The sequence below is a fragment of the Eumetopias jubatus genome, unplaced genomic scaffold, assembly GCF_037043125.1.
Source record: "Eumetopias jubatus isolate StellerSeaLion01/CBP00866 unplaced genomic scaffold, mEumJub1_p1.0 scaffold_6, whole genome shotgun sequence".
NCBI lineage: Eukaryota > Metazoa > Chordata > Mammalia > Carnivora > Otariidae > Eumetopias > Eumetopias jubatus.
In genome coordinates, this window is record NW_028274812.1 from 45,021,826 (window position 1) to 45,042,235 (window position 20,410).

The 20,410-nt window shown below is 41.0% G+C and overlaps 2 pseudogenes across 1 annotated transcript; both read right to left on the reverse strand.

Annotated features, from left to right (window-relative positions):
• Positions 1 to 14,142: 14,142 nt before the first annotated feature.
• On the reverse strand, positions 14,143 to 15,345 carry LOC114219505 (small nuclear ribonucleoprotein E pseudogene; annotated as a pseudogene). The gene is made up of 2 exons (XR_015768277.1): positions 15,295 to 15,345; positions 14,143 to 14,376 (listed from the first exon to the last, which is right to left on the reverse strand). The product of XR_015768277.1 is annotated as a small nuclear ribonucleoprotein E pseudogene (transcript).
• Positions 14,386 to 15,285, reverse strand: LOC114219522 (ferritin light chain pseudogene; annotated as a pseudogene).
• Positions 15,346 to 20,410: the final 5,065 nt, after the last annotated feature.

Sequence of the window (20,410 nt, forward strand, 5' to 3'; positions counted from 1 at the left end):
GGTATAGCCTGGACTTGGCAAAGAGCAGTATACTGAGTTGAGGGGTAAAGGTATACCACCAGAGGGGAATGAAGTCCTAATCAGAGTTTCCTATCAGAACCTTTGGACTCAAGTTTGTGTGTAAAATTAAGTGTACAGATTAAGCAAGCTTGCTTATCAGGTTTCACTGGTTACTTTCACTTATTACTAAGTTCCTAGGGTGTGGTATATTAGAAAAAAAATGAAAAGGGGGAGCTGCAGCCATGCTGGGAAAAACAGACCTTAGACGAGGTAGCAAGGGAGCCAAACCGCATATAAAAACTTTAGGGGGTGCCTGGGTGGCTCAGCCGGTTAAGCGTCTGCCTTCGGCTCAGGTCATGATCCCAGGGTCCTGGAATCGAGCCCCACATCAGGCTCCTGGGAGCCTACTTCTCCCTCTCCTTCTGCCACTCCCCCTGCTTGTGCTCTCTCGCTCTATCAAATAAATAAAATCTTAAAAAACAAACAAAAAAACCCCTTAGTAATTGTGAAATGTCTCATGCAGTGCAATAACTGATATCCCTGACCCTTGGGACAAAGGTAATTTCTGCTCCATATATTCTGTTCATTTAGGTGAGAAAATATCTGATGCAATTTTCAAAGATTGTGGCTAAAAATAAAAAAGACATTTGAAATGGTTAACTTTAGCTATTTGAAAAATCGGTAATGTGCCACACCTAATTCTCCAGTGTTTGATAAATGAGTTATGATTTGATATTACTATTTTAAAATAATTAGTCAATTTATAAAATCTAGTTCTGGTACTCTTTAAAAATGTGCACCTTGGGCACCTGGGTGGCTCAGTTGGTTAAGCGACTGCCTTTGGCTCAGGTCATGATCCTGGAGTCCTGGGATCGAGTCCCACATCAGGCTCCTTGCTCAGCAGGGAGTCTGCTTCTCCCTCTGATCCTCTTCCCTCTCGTGCTCTCTCTCATTCTCTCCCTCTCAAATAAATAAAATCTTTAAAAAAATAAAAATAAAAAAATAAAAATGTGCACCTTATTCCTCTCTGCAGTTACCTAAGCAATAAACCCAAGTTATTATTATGGGTTCCAAGGTCTTTTCTGAAACTAGTTAAACAGGTAAGGGCTTTATTTTTTTATTTTTTTATTTTTTTAAAGAGTTTATTTATTTGACAGAGAGAGACAGCGAGAGAGGGAACACAAGCAGGGGGAGTGGGAGAGGGAGAAGCAGCTTCCCCGTGGAGCAGGGAGCCCGATGCGGGGCTCGATTCCAGGACCCTGGGATCATGACCTGAGCCGAAGGCAGACGCTCAACGACTGAGCCACCCAGGCGCCCCTAGGTAAGCGCTTTAAACAAAGCAGTGTCTCCAGTTCAAGCCGTTATTTTGAATGCTCTGTTGCTTACAGAATGTTGTGAATTTGAAATATGTGTGTTGTGTAGTATGTAATTGTAGACATTGATCAGAGACACACAGTTAAATAGTAATCTGTAATAAATTTGTATTACGTAGATAGCTAGGTTTGCAGAATTGCTTTCCAACTTAGAATAATAAGGACTTTTAATTTCTTCAGTTCCAGTTTGAGGAAACCATGACCTTGTGAAAACTTTGGCTAGTAACAATATTTCCACTATGGTGATAATACACATCTTCTAGTGTCTGTGCTCTGATCTCTGAAATCTTGTATTCATTGAGATGGTTATGTCTTTATGCACACTGAATGAGAAGGAATTGATACGAATATGAGTAGACATCTTTATAATATAGACTAGCAATCTTCTGGGAATGCTTTAGCACATAAACTCCAGAAGCCAAACGTAAACAAAAGTTTTAGATTATTTTTTCTTCTGAAAATGAAAGATGCAATTACTGTGAAAAGATAAAACATTTCAGAAGCATAGCACAGAATGTCTTCTGTCGTCTTAATTTCTTTTCCTCACCAGATAACCACTGTTACATTTTCATGTGTCTTTCTTCAGAACTTCCAGGAGCGCCTGGGTGGCTCAGTCGTTAAGCATCTGCCTTCAGCTCAGGTCATGATCCCAGGGTCCTGGGATCGAGTCCCGCATCGGGCTCCCTGCTCAGCGGGGAGTCTGCTTCTCCCTCTCCCACCCACCCCCAGCTTGTGTTCCCTCTCTTGCTGTCTCTCTCTCTCTCTGTCAAATAAATAAATAAATAATCTTAAAAAAAAGATTAAATACACTTAAAAAAAAAAAACTTCCAAAACTAAGCCTTGATTTTGCCACAGGAATGTTATTTAAGTATAATTATTACATCATGGCTATATTGACCATCACATAGATAAAAATTTCTAAATGTAGATAAAATTAGGTTTAACATATATAAAATTACAATCAAGACTTTGAGAAATCCCTGTATGGTGTTAGATTTGACTCATTTTAGATCCCATTCTTTTGTACAAGAAGAGCTGGTTAGGCCTCTTTTTCTCGCTCCCCACAATCTTTCACTGGCTCAATCCAGCTTTGTGCAGAAATTATTATACACCCAGTTAAAACTTACTTTTGCACTACCTATATGTTTTTACTTTTAATAATTCTAGGATAAGTTATTTTTTGACTTCTTTAATGTGTAGGAAAAAAGCCAGCTAGTATAGGTTCTAGTTATTTAAACTTGGATGAAAGCAATAGTTGCCATTGTCAAAATAAGAAATGCTTTTGGGACAGTTAGTTCTTTTGGTCCTGGATAGATACAAAAGCTTAACAGTTTGTCATATTATACTTTCCAGTAGATTAGAGAGGTAGATAATTGATATCTGTTGATTTGTAACCAAAATTCTTGGCATATCAAGTGAGAATGGGCGAGTGTAAATAGCACGGTAATTTTCAATTTTATATTTCCAATTATCAATGCTTAACTAAAGTGAGAAAATACAAAATAAGTGAATAAAAGGGCCCATTAAATAAATGGATAAATGGTTCTAACAAGGTTATAATATTTTCTCATCAACAACTGAAAAGACAAATGGTTCTAAGTTCATTCATTAATTCATTCACTCATTTGTTTTTTGGCTAGTGCCTCTAACCATCCATCCATCTATCCATATTTCTATCTACCATCTTCTCAAAAAATAGTTTTTGAACACCTTCTCTGGAGATGACATTGTGAGAGAATTAAAAAAACAGACACACACACACACAAAACCCCATAAAACATCAATGGCATCTCCAAGATGCTAAACACCAACATTCTAGTTAAAATTTTTAGAGTGGATTTTTTTGGGTAATGTTCCAAAAAAGAAAGAAAGAGAAGAAAAGAGAAAAAAAGAGAAGTAAAAAAAAAAAAAAAAAAAGGATTTATATAGGCCTGGAGAGAATTGCCTCAGAAATTAAAATTAGAGGTAAAAATGTATATACCCCGCTCTGGAAGGTCTTGATTAAGCAGGTCTGGATCTGCCAGTTGTTATGAGTTCGTGATCAGATTGCTCTATTTTTCAGTGCTGGATTCCTCATCTATAATAGAGATACCATGAAACTTACCTCTCAAGCTTATCAGGAATATTTAGTGAGATACTACACATGAGAGCCTCTGCAATTCCAAAGTGTAATATAGTTCCAAGATATTAGTCACTTTTAATATAACACAATGAGGTAAAAACATTTTCAGAGGTATGGAGCCCTTTTCTTTTTTTTTTTTAAATATTTTATTTATTTATTTGACAGAGAGAGACACGGGTGAGAGCAGGAACACAAGCAGGGGGAGTGGGAGAGGGAGAAGCAGGCTTCCCACCGAGCAGGGAGCCCGATGTGGGGCTCGAACCCAGGACCCTGGGATCATGACCTGAGCCGAAGGCAGACGCTTAACGACTGAGCCACCCAGGCGCCCGAGCCCTTTTCTTAGTTTTCACAAACACTGTTAAGTGCTAATGGCATTCAGTTCCAAGGTAATCAGTCAATTTTCCTGAGTCAAGATAAATCTGTATCTAACTATTCTATTTGATTCAAGAGTAGGGTGGGAGGAAGTAGGGAGTAGGGAAGGATGGGCAGAGGAGGTGCTGGGCTGTAGGGTGAGAAACCACGAGTGGGAAGTACGAGAGGGTGCAGTGGTAGCCCGGTTATCCATTCTAGTCTTCCCAATTTTGGAAGAGGAAGTACTATCCAGAGGTTAACGTGACTTGGTCAAAGTCACATAGCCTGTTGGTGGCAGGGACATATGACAATTTGACCTAAGTTGGTTTGACATGGGGCCATTTTAGAATTCTAAAAAGTAAATTACTCAACTTTTATCCTTTCTTATTTCAAAATAATGTATACAACAGATTTGGGGCTCATCCCATGGCCAAACCACCCTGGTGTTGGGATCAGTGAGGAGCTGAGGTGGGTGGGGCTCAGGTACAAGCTGCCAGAACATGTGACCGACGCTAATACGTTGACCACACTTGCTTCTCCAAGAATGACACTCATTCTGTGAGAACTCTATCTCTCCAGGAGGTTACATCCCACGTTCTACAATATTACTTTTGGGGCACCTGGGTGGCTCAGTTGGTTAAGCGACTGCTTTCAGCTCAGGTCATGATCCTGGAGTCCCGGGATCGAGTCCCGCATCGGGCTCCCGCTCAGCGGGGAGTCTGCTTCTCCCTCTGACCCTCCCCTCTCTCATGCTCTCTCTCATTCTCTCTCTCAAATAAATAAATAAAATCTTTAAAAAAAATTTTTACTTTTTTGTTATAAGATTTATTTTTATTTACTTTTTTTCTTTAAATTTTTTATTGTTATGTTAATCGCCATACATTACATCATTAGTTTGTGATGTAGTGTTCCACGATTCATTGTTTGTGCATAACACCCAGGGCTCCATGCAGTACGTGCTCTCCTTAATACCCCCACCCCCTCCCCTATTTTTATTTACTTTCAGTTAATGAATGTATTTGTTTAACAAAGGAAACCGTTCTAGGGGCGCCTGGGTGGCTCAGTTGGTTAAGCGACTGCCTTTGGCTCAGGTCATGATCCTGGAGTCCCGGGATCGAGTCCCACATTGGGCTCCCCGCTCAGCGGGGAGTCTGCTTCTCCCTCTGACCCTCTTCCCTCTCGCGATTTCTATCTCTCATTCTCTCTCTCTCTCAAATAAATAAATAAAATCTTAAAAAAAAAAAAAAACAAAGGAAACCGTTCTAATTTTCACTTGGCATTCTAATGCGTGCCTTAGATGACTGTAGGTTCCTGACAATGCTAGCCTCACTTGATTGGCTATGGGTAAGGTAGATGACGGCGGGAGGGGTATCTGGATCACATCTCATCTCTTAGTCTCAGTTCCAGACTGGTCAGAAAAATCCACAATTCAACCTCATCATTTCTCTCTGTACTTGGTAACATATTTATACTTAAAACTATCAAACTCCTCTTCAGTGTTGGTTTTGGCCAAACTCTTTGCAACAGATTTTTTTTACAAAGTATCTTTACTGCCTTAAAAATCATAAAAGCAATAGATTTATAAAAATTCAAGCAACATAGAAATGAATAAAGTAGAAAAAGCCTTGAAATAGGGCAGGGTTAAGGAAGGATAAGAGTCAGGGATAGCTATAATAAAGAATAATGTGGCTTCTATTAAAAAAAAAACAAAAACAGAAAATAACAAGTTTGGGTGAGCATGGGGAGAAATTGGAGCCCTTGTGTCCTGTTGATAGAAATGCAAAATGGTGCAGCCACTATAAAAAGCAGTATGGAGTTTCTTCAGAAATAAAAAACAGAATTACCATATGATCCAGCAATCCCGCTGCTGAGTCTGTATCCAAAAGAATTGAAAACGGGATCTTGAAGAGATTTTGCCCACCCCTGTTCATGCCAGCATTATTCACAATAGCCAAGAGGAGGAAGCAGCCTAAATGTCCATGGACAGATGACTAGATAAAGAAAATGTGACACGATAGAGGTACTAGCTAACACGAAATCATATCACAATGTACAAATGTATCAAATCAATATGTTGTATACCTTGTTATATGTCAATTATATACCATGTTATATGGCAATTATATCTCAATTTAAAAAAAAAGAAAATGTGGTATAATACAACGGAATATTATTCAGCCTTTAAAAAGAAGGAAATCCTATCATATGTTACAACATAGATGGACCCTGAGGACATTATGCTAAGTGAAGTAAGCCTGCTACAAAAAGACAAATACTGCATGATTCCACTGTATGAGGTATCTAAAGTAGTCCAACTCTTAGAAACAGGAAGTGGCATGGTGGTTGCCAGGGGTCGGGGCAGAGAGGAAAGGGGGAGTTGTTTAATGGGTATGGAGTTTCAGTCCTGCAAATTGAAAAAATTCTAGAGATCTGTTGCACAACAGATCACACTACCGAACTGTTCCCTTAGAAGCAGTTAAGATGGTAAATTTTATGTTATGTGCTTTTTTCCCCCACCACCATAAAAAGGTAAGTAAGTGAAACCCAGATACGTTACAACAGCAAAAACTCCAATGATTTTATTTTCATGGAGAGTAAATGTTCTGTCTCCGTAGTTCTAGGGCTGGGGCTGCAGTTGTCCAGCTGTCTACCTTGTGAGGCAGGACCTGTGTCATTCTGCCACTCTGCATCTTGGGGTAGAGATGCAGATATTTCCCAGACGAGCCACCATCATCCCTTGTGCGAGGAGCCCCAGGACGGCCATGTGCTACAGGAGAGTTAGGCCTGGGTTCGATGCTTGCTCTGCACTGGGTCGGTCCCTGAGTGTCCCAGCCTCAGCTTCTTCCGCTGCCCTGGTGGATAACGTCTGCTTTGCAGTGTTGGGAGGATTAGGAAGCTAGCCTTGTTAGTCAAGCATTCAGTTAAGGGACAGCTATCATGACTGACAAGTTCAGGCCATTCTAGCTTGACCTCCAGGGTCTCACTGAATGCAGCACAGACTCTTAGTGGTCCAAACAGGTGATGGAAGAGGGAGATCCTGGGGACAAACCTTGCTGAGTTCAGAAGGCTGGCTTTGCATTCCAGAACAGCAGACAGCAGGCAAATGATCTTAACGGGCCTTTGAAATGTGTTATAAAGGGGAGCTACCATTCCTGTAAGAAACTTCAAAGACACGGCTCTCAAAAGCATCATTCATATCAGAAGAGTGCTTGTCCTGCCTAGTCTATCAAACAGGAAGTTATTCTATAAACTTCAGGATCTATTGAGAAACTCTATAAGAAGGAAGTCCCTGGCCTCTTGTAGAAGAGAGAGTAATTGAGTCAACTGAAGAGCAATCCATCACTTCACATGTGTCAGGCAATATGGTGTAGACAATGTATCATTAACATTGACAAGACGTTTATTTTTCTCAGCAAAGCAGCTTTCACAGTCCTAGCTATACCTGTTGGGCCTCGAAGATCTTCCGCAACCAAGTGGATTACAGATTTGGAGGGCACTTTTAATATTAAAACAGTATTAGAAACAAACAAAAATGACCATGTGCAATCTTTTTTTTTTAAAGATTTTATTTATTTATTTGAGAGAGAGAGAACAAGAGAAAGAAAGCACGTGAGGGAAGAGGGTCAGAGGGAGAAGCAGACTCCCTGCTGAGCTGGGAGCCCGATGCGGGACTCGATCCCGGGACTCCAGGATCATGACCTGAGCCCAAGGCAGTCACTTAACCAACTGAGCCACCCAGGTGCCCCAACCATGTGCAATCTGATTACAATTATTTGGTGGTTGTGTTTAGAAAAGTTGTAGAAGTGGGTATTTGGAACCTCAAAACAAAAGTTCTAGAACAGGCTAAGTATCTAAACATATGCTATCTTATTCTCTCCTCAATTACACCGCGATAAATGGCTGAGTCAACATGGGCAAACAGAAGACAAACAACCAAGGTTAGGACCAAAGACTCCTAGAGACAGACAGATTTCCGCCATGAATCCGAGAATTAGAGATCAGCCTGCTTTATATTCCATTGACATTGTGACCTGACATCAAAAAGGAAGAGACCGTTGAACATATGTCACTAGATTCATATTTCGACTGCATTTTCTTTTTCCTCCTTTGCTAAGTTATGTTTACTCAGCTTCCAAGTCTATAGTGCCTCCTTATTAACAGAGGGTAAGTGCTGGCCTGGTACGCCAGTCAGAAACTGTTACAGGAAAACTGTTTTTCTCAGCAATTTCAGTGTTTTTATGAAAAAGAAAGTGTCTTTTTCTTTCATGCAAAAGAAACTAGCCCACACTTCTCTTTACCCTCACCTTTAATGACATGAACAAATAATTTTAGAACAGTTTCCAGGGCGCCTGGGTGGCTCAGTTGGTTAGGCGACTGCCTTCGGCTCAGGTCATGATCCTGGAGTCCTGGGATCGAGTCCCACGTCGGGCTCCCTGCTCAGCGGGGAGTCTGCTTCTCCCTCTGACCCTCTTCCCTCTCGTGCTTTCTTTCTCTCATTCTCTCTCTCTGAAATAAATAAATAAAATCTTTAAAAAAAAAAAAGAACAGTTTCCAAATTTCAAGGCTCTTGCTATTTGTAGGAAAAAGGATACATTTTTTTCTATGTTCCTTTTTTTAAAAAAATAAGATTTATTTATTTATTTGAGGAGAGAGGAGGGACAGAGGGAGAGAGAATCTCAAGCAGACTCCTCGCTGAGCACAGAGCCGGAGGTGGTGCTCGATCTCATGACCCTGAAATCGTGACTTGAGCCCAAATCAAGAGTTGACTGCATGACTGACTGAGCCACCCAGGTGCCTCTTTATATTCCTTTTTTAATGTGAATGCAGAAATACATATAAGTTATAAATATCAGGCCTGTAAGTGCTGGATTTATGCTACTGAAGCCAATGCAAAGTAAAGGTAATTGTTTTGGGGCCTATTTCCCAGATAGGTAACTGTTGAGAACATTCTTCAGTGGAAGGTTGTACTACAATCATGTTTTCTCAGTTTAAGAATGGTAACATACTTGGGGCGCCTGGGTGGCTCAGTCGTTGAGTGTCTGCCTTTGGCTCAGGTCGTGATCCCAGGGTCCTGGGATCGAGCCCCGCATCGGGCTCGCTGCTCAGTGGGAAGCCTGCTTCTCCCTCTCCCACTCCCCCTGCTTGTGTTCCCTCTCTCCTATCTCTCTCTCTGTCAAATAAATAAAATCTTAAAAAAAAAAAAAAAGAATGGTAACATACTTGTGTCCAGATTGGGTATAGAGCATGTTAAAGTAATTTCTTTCTTTTTTTAAAAGTAATTTATTTCTAAATATCAAGTATTGAAATTAGTGAATGACTAACTTAAAAAATAAAAGATTTGATATTATCCTTATAATATTCCTGTCATTCACATGAATTTTAAAATCCTTGTTTAAGAGGAAGAAAAGGGGTAAAGTTACATTCCACGAAATGCCATGTATAGTATGTGTAGTATCTGAAAATGTGACCTATTCAATGTTTTGTGTGTGTGTGTGTGTGTGTGTGTGTGTGTGGAAAAAAGGCAGAAAACATTGGATTTTGGGATTTCTAAGGCTGCTAATTCTATGATTCTATCAGCTGCAATAAAAAAATACTAAAGAACACTTGAATGCCTTTGAACTATTGATTGAATTTGTATTTTTTTGTCTTAAACTTATGGTTTGGAGACATCAGTGGTTAACCATATGAGGCTATTTGCCAGAATAAAACAAAGCCATGGATCTCACAAGTAATTGGTTGGCCTTATTCATTTTCCTATAAAACCACATAGTGCAAAGCAAAGATTGGGTTTTATTAACATAGCTTCTACTTCAATCCTATTTGGGTTTATGGGTATCACACTGCCACCATGTGGACATGAGGCTTTTCGGCTTTTAGGGAGGTCTTTTAATAATTAACTAGTACTCCATCTAAAAAAATAAGCAGGGCTTATCAGTTGTAACAAACGTACCACTCTAGTAGGGGATGGTGATAATGGAGGAGGCTATGCACGTGTGGGGGTAGATGGCATATGGGAAAAATCTGTACCTTCCTCTTAATTTTGCTCTGAACCTAAAATGGCTCCAAAAATAGTCTTAAAAAATGTCATATGCAAATATATACATATATATATATCCACATATATATATCTCCTGCATTTTATATATATATGCTTTACCCTTGAAATTAGTTTATGTGAAATTTTCAGACATTGTTCATTATGTAGGAATTAAAACAATAATTGTTTCCCAGCAAAATGAAACTATGTGAAGTGATAGTTACTGCATAAGCCAGTTTTAAAAAATATAACTATACTTTCACCAGAAACCATAAAACTCATCTCAGGAAACACTTTTCTAGAATTGCCTTGTGAACTAAGTCCCAGTCTAGGAAGACCAGCTGTCCTGGTTTGCCTGGAACCAATAGTTTTCCCAGGACACAGGACATTCAGCCTTAAACTGGGGAAGTTCCAGGGAGACCAGGAAGAATGGATCACCCTAAGTATGACACACAAATTGCTGTCTCGCCTAGGGATTTTAGCCTTCTTTGTTTCTAGTAATTTGTCACAGACTTATGGGTGTTCACAATAACCTCTTTAGGGTAAAAGGAGAGTCTGATGAATTAAAAGTCAATGGAACCAAGGTCTTGAGCAGCATTATTTACAATCGCCTCAAAGTGGAAGCAATCCCAAATCCGTCAACTATTGAGTGGATAAGTAAATGTGGTATATTCATACAATAGAATATTATTCAGCAATAAAAAGGAATGAACTACTGACACATGCTACAAAATGGATGAACCTTGAGGATAGTATTCTTTTTTTAATTTTTTATTGTTATGTTAATCACCATACATTACATCATTTGTTCTTGATGTAGTGTTCCATGATTCATTGTTTGTGCATAACACCCAGTGCTCCACGCAGAACGTGCCCCCTTTAATACCCATCACCAGGCTAACCCATCCCCCCACCCCCCCTCCCCTCTAGAACCCTCAGTTTGTTTCTCAGAGTCCATCGTCTCTCATGGTTCGTCTCCCCCTCTGACTTACTCCCCTTCATTCTTCCCCTCCTGCTATCTTCTTCTTTTTCTTTTTTCTTAACATATCTTGCATTATTTGTTTCCGAAGTACAGATCTGTGATTCAACAGTCTTGCACAATTCACAGCGCTCACCATAGCACATACCCTCCCCAATGTCTATCACCCAGCCACCCCATCCCTCGCACTCCCCACCACTCAGCAACACTCAGTTTGTTTCCTGAGATTAAGAATTTGAGGATAGTATTCTAAGTGAAAAAAAACAGTCACAAAAAGCCACATGTATAATTCCATTTATATGAAATATTCAGAACAGGCGAATCCGCAGAGACAGAAAGCAGATTAGTGGTTGCCAAAGGGGCTGGAGGGAGGGAGAAGGAAGGGGTAAAGAATAGGGGTTTCTTTGTTGGGTGATGAAAATGTTCTTAGATTGGATAGTGGTAATGATTGCACAACTCTGTAAATATACTAAAAGCCACTCAATAGCACACTTTAAATGGGTGAATTGTATGGTAGGTGAATCATATTTCAACAAAGCCTTTTTTTTTTTTAAGATTTATTTATTTAATTTAGAGAGAGAGAGTGGCAGAGGGAGAGAGAGAATCCAAGCAGACTCCCTGCTGGTGTAGAGCCCGACGCAGGGCTCAACCCCACAACCCCGAGACCGTGACCTGAGCCAGAATCAAGAGTGGGATGCTCAACCAACTGAGCCACCCAGGCGTTCCTCAATAAAGCTGGGTTTTTTTGGTTTTTTGTTTTTTTAAAGAAGTAAATAGATCCTTGCTGCAGGCTTCTACTGCAGGGGACTATCAGCAAAAAGGAAGATGAGTGGTATGGAAATATATGAAAAACCAATTTATATGTAAAAGTTTCCAAGATTAACTCCTTTCAAGTCTATAAACTATGGAATCAATTAACTTGTAAATGATTTAAAAGAGTAAAGAAGCCATCTGCTTCAGATACAGCTTTTGCCTGTATGGAGATTTAGCATCAGATTCATCTGGGTTTGACTCCTGGCTCCATCACCTAACTGGTCAAGCCTCGCTTTCCTCACCTGTAAAATGGGTTTGACCACATGTTTGCTGAGTGGAGTTGTAAGGAGTAAAGAAGGGTGGGTCTCGAGTGATGTGTTTGGGCTCCTGAGGCAGGATTCTGTGGCTGTTGTTAGTGTACATTCTACCTTTCCTACTGTTGTTGTCAGCCCAGGTATAACCAAGTGCTGAATCCTGGGGAAGTAGGGAAACCTTTCAGGCCACACAGTGCTTTTGTCCTTTGGGGGTGGGGGTGGGGGGATGGTGCTGCAGTCTGAGTATGTTGATGAGCTCCTCAGAGCTGCTATTCACCAGAAATTCAAATGAGTAGATTGTCCTTGGGAGAGCTTTTCACCCCAAGCTCTGTGGGAAAGTGGGGGCTCCAGGGTGCCCCAGACCTAAAGGAGCAGCTCCTGAGGCCTGATGATGGACAGGATGTGATGTTCTCATGAATCTTCCTCCTAAAGGACCTGCTCCTTTCTGCTTGCACGAATTGTTCTTCCTTCATCTTTTTTACTTGCAGCCAGCCATAAGATGTTATTTTGTGATTCATACCACTATCTTTTGCCTTATATTTAAAATGATTGTTTCTCCAGTACTCCAAAACTTGGGCAATTATCAAAGGTTTTGTTGTTGTTGTTGTTGTTTATTTATTTATTTATAAAGATTTTATTCATTTATTTGACAGAGAGAAAGCACATACAAGTAGGGGGAGCAGCGGGAGCGGCAGGGGGAGGGATCTCCCCGCTGAGCAAGGAGCCAGATGCGGGACTCAATCCTATGACCCTGAGATCATGACCTGAGCCTAGAGGGGAGCCAACCATTTAACTTATAACAATGGACCTTAGGGGTGGGCGGCAGACTTCTATGCAGTATTTGTCATGTCCCCTGTTACTGCCTTTTTCCATTCTTTTTTTTAAGATTTTATGTATTTATTTGAGAGAGAGAGAATGAGAGACAGAGAGCACATGAGAGGGGGGAGGGTCAGAGGGAGAAGCAGACTCCCCACTGAGCAGGGAGCCGGATGCGGAACTCGATCCCGGGACTCCAGGATCATGACCAACTGAGCCACGCAGGCACCCGCCTTTTTCCATTCTCCTCAATGATTTCTTCCCTCAATATTCCCCTCATCCACAGTCTCTGAAGTGGTGAATCTCTGAGAGGACTAAAACTGGATATTTTTTTTAAATGCCTTAGAATGACCTTAACTCAGATGCCTCAGACTCAGCATCATTGTACCACGAATGTTTGTGTTGTGCTTGAATCAGAGGCATTCTATAGAGTTATAAATGTTAGCGGAATTTGCAAGGCATTTCTGGAGAGGAACTCCTGCATGAGAGAATCAGTCATGGTTTTAAACAGTTAAATCAATTTCAGGGAGGGGCGCCTGGGTGGCTCAGCTGGTTAGGCGACTGCCTTCAGCTCAGGTCATGGTCCTGGAGTCCCCCGATCGAGTCCCACATCGGGCTCTCGCTCGGCAGGGAGTCTGCTTCTCCCTTTGACCTTCCTCTCTCTCATGCTCTCTACCATTCTCTCTCTCAATAAATAAATAAAAATCTTAAAAAAAAAATCAGTTTCAGGGAGGGAAAATTTCGAAGGAGGGCTTCTGACCACCACTCTCTATCCGGATGCTCAGAATGGGAATTGGGGGGTGGGGGGCAGTGCAAAATCTAGATCCTGGTCCTTCCACAGGTCAGAAGGGAATCATGCAGAACTCACCTACAAGGCTCCAGGGAGCGCAAGAGATGACCATTTGAGCTCAATCTCATGGAAGGAAGAAAACTCAGATGAATAGAAAATTGACCTACAATCAAAGCAGCAGAGGGAAACTGCTGATTGTATTTCAAACAGGACCCAATTTCGGAATTTATTATCGTATTTAGCTTTGCAAAATTTCTGTGAAACCCAATGGAGTTTTTAAAAATTAGTGTAACTTAGAAGATTCTTTTAGTAACAGTTATGCTAACAGCTGTTCTCTCTCTCTGTGTCTCTCTCTGTGTCTCTCTGTCTCTGTCTCTCTCTGTCTCTGTCTCTCTCTGTCTCTCACACACACACAGGAAGCCTAAAACCACATGAATGACTTTTTTTTTTTTTAAATAAAAGCAATCCCACAGCATTTATTGTCCTCTGGTAATAACATAAAGGTAATCAAAACAATACGAACAAATGTTTTAGAACTACACTCACAACAAAGGACACCTAAAAAAACAAACCACATGGCCTTCTCAAGAATTTTTCACTTCACTGATCATTTCTGGAGCAGGGTAATATTATCTCCTTTTAGCATGATCCGACCCAGTCGTTTTCTTGACTTTGTTTTAGAATGAATCTCTTCGGCATCATCTAATACGAGGTTCATGTACTCATCAAAACCAATGATACAGCCCTCTATTCGCATGTTCACTTACTCATAAAGCCACACCTGAATTCGAGATCTATTTTGCAAGTATCTGAAGATGAGATTGATGGGCTGAACCATCACCTTCTGCACTTTTTTTTTTGCTGCAAAAAGCTTTATTGTTTCCACTTGGTCCACGGCTTGGGAGAGGGCTCCAGGGTGGTTAAAAAGCTGCCTCGTGGCCGCAGGGAGAGGCTGAGGCACAAGCTCTGGCACCAGGGGGCTGTCAGAGGGGCCCCCTCAAAGGCTGCTGGTCTCCAGAGGCTCCTAGTCGTGCTTGAGAGTGAGCCTCTCGAAGAGATACTCGCCCAGTCCAGCCTGGGGGCCGGCCAGCCTGCGGAGGTTAGTCAGGTGGTCGCCCATCTTCTTGATGAGTTTCACCTCCTCATCTAGGAAGTGGTTCTCCAGGAAGTCACAGAGATGGGGGTCTGCGCGGGCAGAACCCAGGGCATGCAGATCCAAAAGGGCCTGGTTCAGGCTCTTCTCCAGAACCAGGGTAGCTTCCATGGCGTCCAGGGTTTTCCCCCACTCATCTTGGGACGGCTTCTGGACGTCCTGGAAGAAGGCGCGGCCGCCACGCTGGTTTTGCATCTTCAAGAGACGCTCGGCGCCCTCGCGCTTCTCCTCATATACTCGCGGAAGAAGTGGCCCACACCTTCCAGAGCCACATCGTCACGGTCGAAATAGAAGCCCAGAGAGAGGTAGGTGTAGGAGGCCCGCAGATGCATGTTGACCAGGCGGTTGACGGCGGCCTCCACCTCGGTGGAATAATTCTGACGAATCTGGGAGCTCATGGTTGATTGGTGGTAAGGTAAGCTCGAAATTGGCTGTTGGCTGGTCCCGGAGGCAGCGGGTGGCCAAGAAGATGGCTCCCAAGGTTGCGACTGGAAAAGAGGTTGGAGAGTGGTCGTTGGCGGGTTGGAGGGGCGTCCCTGGGTCTGTTCCGTCCAAACACTGTTGAAGCAAGAATCAGATCCGCAGGACCGCCGGGCGCACTGCCACCTTCTGCACTTTTTGGCCCTGGCCACGGTACGCCATGGTGGATGCCGACAAAGACCGACCACATGAATGACTTTTTAACTTATTTTTATTTTTTACTTATTTTATTATTTTTAAACGTATTTTAAAATAAATATTGCACAGGTTATTAGATTGAAGCATATGAAACTGACATTTTTTAAGGTCAAGAGGTTCAAATATTGTCAATTCCACATGGTTGAACCTATGGCCAAAGTGTTCAAGGAGTCAGCAGTGAAAAACTCTCCTATTCTCAAGAGATTTGAGAATAGGGCAAGCGCCAACTATAAGCAAAACCAAACAAACAAAATAAAACATGCAAGGAGCCACAGGACCATTCGATGAAAAAACCAAACCTAGTCTTAGGGGTCAGTGAAGGTGCCTCTGGGAAAGTGAGCTGAGGAATGGGTAGCATAAGTCAGATGGAGAAAGAGCTGAGTCTTCCAGGCAGTGAGGATTGATGGTGGTTGGCCCATCAGAAAGAGAAGAAACCAGAAGGACTTGTGGCTGATTGGAGGGTGATGTAGGAAAAGGAAAGCAGAGGGAGAGAAGCTGAACAGGTAGGCTGAGGAGATCTTTGTAAACACATACATTTTAGGGATTTTAGATATTTAACTGTTCAAAGGTAAACTGAGGCAGATTAACACTTTTAAGAGTTTATTTGAATAAATATGGGTTCTAATCAGGCAGTGCCATACTGGAAGTGATTAGGAGCACTCTGCCAACAGGAGTTAGGGGAAAGACTCATAGAGAAGGAATACAAGCAAAGCAAGGGAATTATTTGATTAAGCAGTTGCCTTATTTGGGAAAAGCCTAGTTGGCCGTTTGTGATTGGTTGTCCTTAGGTTTTGATTTCTTAACCTTGAGGAATGTACAGGCTTAGGTTTGGGTTTGCTTACTTAGGCAACTAAAGCGTTGAAGCCACTTCAGTCTAATGGCCTCCTTGTTTAATTAATTTAACAATCCTAAGGGAAAGGGGAAGGCACCAAAACGGGTTAAGTGGGGGAGCAACTGAGTTTCACACTGTGTATTGGTATAGAATTAGTTTCAGTAGACTGTCTTGTTGACATTTCCAAGTGCTGAAATAAGAGCTGAACGGAATGAAATATCCAAAGTCTGAATTGGGACCACAGTGCCCACGACCCTGGAGCGCTGAAGCTGTGCACCTGTCCCTTTAGACAGAGCGTCTGCTCCTGATGAGGGCAGCGCTTGTCCCCGTGACCAGGAAGACAGCTCTCTTACCACAGTCCTCCCAGCTGGGTCACTTGAGCTTCATTTACAGGCCCTCTTGTTCCTCTGAGAAACTCTGACTATTCTGTTTCCAGAGGAACATATGGAAGTAGAGATTCAGAATGGAGATGGCATAAGGAAGACATCTAGTTCTCTTGTAATGCACTTGAAATAAATCGCTTGCGGTGGATTGCTTGGCTCTTCAGAAGAAACCTGAAAAGAATTGGGCCAGGGTTTTGGAGTGAATACTTCAGTGAGAATTCTGGAAAAATTCAACTGGAAAAGCACAATAATGACTACAGGAGCTGATATGCTTTGGGCAATCACACTACATGCAATATTAGAACACACAGGCATCTTGGCTGAAGACAGTGCACTGTGGTTCGGTAAGACTGCTTAATATCTGGGACAAATCCTACTAGTAAATAACAGCCCTGTGTTCCTGAGGCATAATTGGAGCCCATCCTTCCCATGTGGGTGGAACAAACAACCAGGGAAAATATAGAGTTCTTAGCCTGAATTTTTGACATTAAAACTTTTCCCATATGATACTCATAGTCATCACCCACAAACATTTTTGTATCACCTGCAAGGTACTAGTGAAACAGGGGCTTCATTTTTATCTGTTATCATTTTATATTCTTCTTACGTTTATTATAGTATATCCATTTTGAAGGTCTTGACTAAGAAACAGGCTAAGAAACTGAAAATATCTTAAACATAAGCATGATCTCAAAGAAGTCTAGAAGTAGGTAGGCCCAGTGTTCATTTCAATTTTTCATTGCTTTTTATGTTAAAACTTATAGTGGAGTAAAATGTGAAACTGGCATGAACTTTAAAGCCAAAATTGGTGATACAAAGAAAATTTGAGCTCATGAGAAGCTCAAAGTTCAAAACTCAAAGCCTAAGTCCAGTGATGGCTGTCATCCCCATCTAACTCATTAATTCTGCTTTGCTGTCAGGATTCTCCCAGGGAGAAGCTTCAAAACCACAGGGCAGGGAGATCTTGTGAACATGGTGGTCTTCATGATTAGAATAGACCAGTGCGATCTAGTCATTTCACACACGTTAAAGTGATTTAACTGGATCAACTTTTCATAGTTCTAGAGATCAGGGAAGAACAATCTGATTATTCACCTAATGACATATCTTTAGTTAAATAAGAAAACCCAGGTTCAAGTTCATAAGGACCATTTTAGTTTCCAAACCAAAGTTTAGTATACTGCCCAAACCTTATTCAGTCTTAGACCTCTATTAGTAACTCCTTTGAAAAGTAGGTAGCATATTTCATATATTCTGAGAAATACCTAGTACAGTGTAAATTTTTTTTTAAGATTTTATTTATTTATTTGAGAGAGAGAGAATGAGAGATAGAGAGCACGAGAGGGAAGAGGGTCAGAGGGAGAAGCAGACTCCCTGCTGAGCAGGGAGCCCGATGCGAGACTCGATCCCGGGACTCCAGGATCATGACAGGAGCTGAAGGCAGTCGCTTAACCCACTGAGCCACCCAGGCGCCCCAGTGTAAATATTTTTTAAGGAATATTGCTATTATGATGGATAATAATGCACTTAAAATATTGCCATTACCCCCAAGAACTTTATTAAAATAAAAAAATTGAGAAATGATTAGTTATAGCAACAACTGGAACGCAATCTCCTGTAGTTCAGGGATTGTTTCTCTCCTATGTTTGATTTTTGTTTTTGTTTGTTTTTGACAGGGGGTGGGGGCTACTTAATATTCAAATTGAGAGTGCTATATAAAATATATCTCCTCCTAGAACAATTCTAGTTAGATGTTCCAGTCCAAAGGGATGAATGCTTATGGTCTCCTGACAACATTACCTAGCTAAAGGCAGTTTAATGTTAATGTTAAGGTCAAGGTCAAGGTCAAGGTTATGGACTTTAGGGTCAGATAAATATGGATTTTCGTCCCAATTCTGCTACGTCCTATCTGTGCAAACCCAAGAAATTTGTAAACTTCGTAGGACTCAGTTTTCTCAACTATAAAATGGGTATGCTAATAATTATTTTATTGTGTCTTAAGATAATAGAATGAGATAATTAATACACCTGAACCATTTCTCAAGGTGTGGTACGTGAATACTACCCATTAAGCATGGGTTAAGATCTTAGCTGTGCCTTATGTCTGTTTTATGGAAGCTATGATTGTGTCAATCCAAAATGCTCAGTAGAAGAAAACAGGACCCTTTTGAATTATATATATATTTCAAGACAGGGAAATGAAACTGAGATACATAAATAAAAAATTTAAATAGCATATCTTCAAAACTCTAATTGCAGACTCTCTTTTCCTTAATGATTAGCTTTATCAGGAACCCTGATTTAGGCTCCCAAAGCAGGTCACCTCCCTTACCAGGCAGGGAACAGCATGCACGCTTGCTCGATCATGTTGTGGTTCTGCACCAGGTCCCAGTCTCTCGGCCGTCTGCTACTAATGTTCTGAAGCCTGTGGTTTGGACTAATCTCCTTTTCCAAAGCCAGTCTTTGAAATAGGAAAGTAAATATTATATTGTTTTAAATTATGTTGTTAAATATATTTTCACTAATACTAAATTATACTATTTAACACATTTAATAATATTTAAGTATATTATATATTATATTATTATGTTACAATTAATAATACGTAATAAATATGTTTCAATAATTAAAATATTTTAAAAATCCAATAGTTAAGAATTTAAACATAACTGTTTAAGACTAATAACAATTTAAATAAATATTAATTATTCTAAATGTAAAATTGTATTATTATAAACCCCATTTTAGAGGGGCTTTGCAATCACTTTGCATTGTCAAATTTCTTTCTTTGTAGCAAAGGATACAATTGGAACCTTTGTCTGACATATGTGTTACAATATTTGCAAATGCAGGTCAGGTGATTTAATGAGGCTCTGAAGCCATGGTTTGCTAGTTCTTCACCCTCCCTGAGTTTAAATAATGTGTCTATCATCATAATAGCCATAAGAACTTCTTCAAGAAAGCACTTTGGGGGTGCCTGGGTGGCTCAGTCGTTAAGTGTCTGCCTTCGGCTCAGGTCATGATCCCAGGATCCTGGGATCGAGCCCCACATCGGGCTCCCTGCTCCGCAGGAAGCCTGCTTCTCCCTCTCCCACTCCCCCTGCTTGTGTTCCCTCTCTTGCTGTGTCTCTCTCTGTCAAATAAATAATAAAATGAAATCTTAAAAAAAAAAAAGAAAGCACTTTGCTCTCAGCTGTAATCTTTTTTTTTTTAAAGATTTTTTTATTTATTCATTTGAGACACAGAGATACAGAATGAGAGAGAGAGAGAGAGAGCATGAGCAGGGGGAGAGGCAGAAGGAGGCTCCCCGCTGAGCCAGGAGCCCGATGTGGGGCACTGATCCCAGGGCCCTGGGATCAAGACCTGAGCAGAAGGCAGATGCTTCAACCATCTGAGCCACCCAGGTGCCCCTCAGCTGTAATCTTTACTTGTAAGTGATCAAAGTACTCTCATTGAAAGTAGGTAAAGAGATTGAGAAACCTTTTTTATTATATATAGTTAAAGAAAACATTTGTACAAATGTTTGTCATGTGTGAGCAGATAACCTTTTTATATTAGCAAAGGCTAGTTCACCGTTCCAATTAAAATTACAATTCTATATCTCACTTAATAAACAAATTTATATAGTTTACATAATGCTCTAGTATCTAAAACAGCAACTTGCAAACTTAGCCCTCGATCCCTGCAAACCTGCCCTTTTTTCTCTTTAGAATTTATTACCGTATAATAACTTAGCACATGTTTGACCTATGAGCATCTGTTTTGTCCTCCTCTGGCCCCTACCCAAATAAGGACAGGGGTTTTTATCTGTTTGGTTCACTGTTATCTT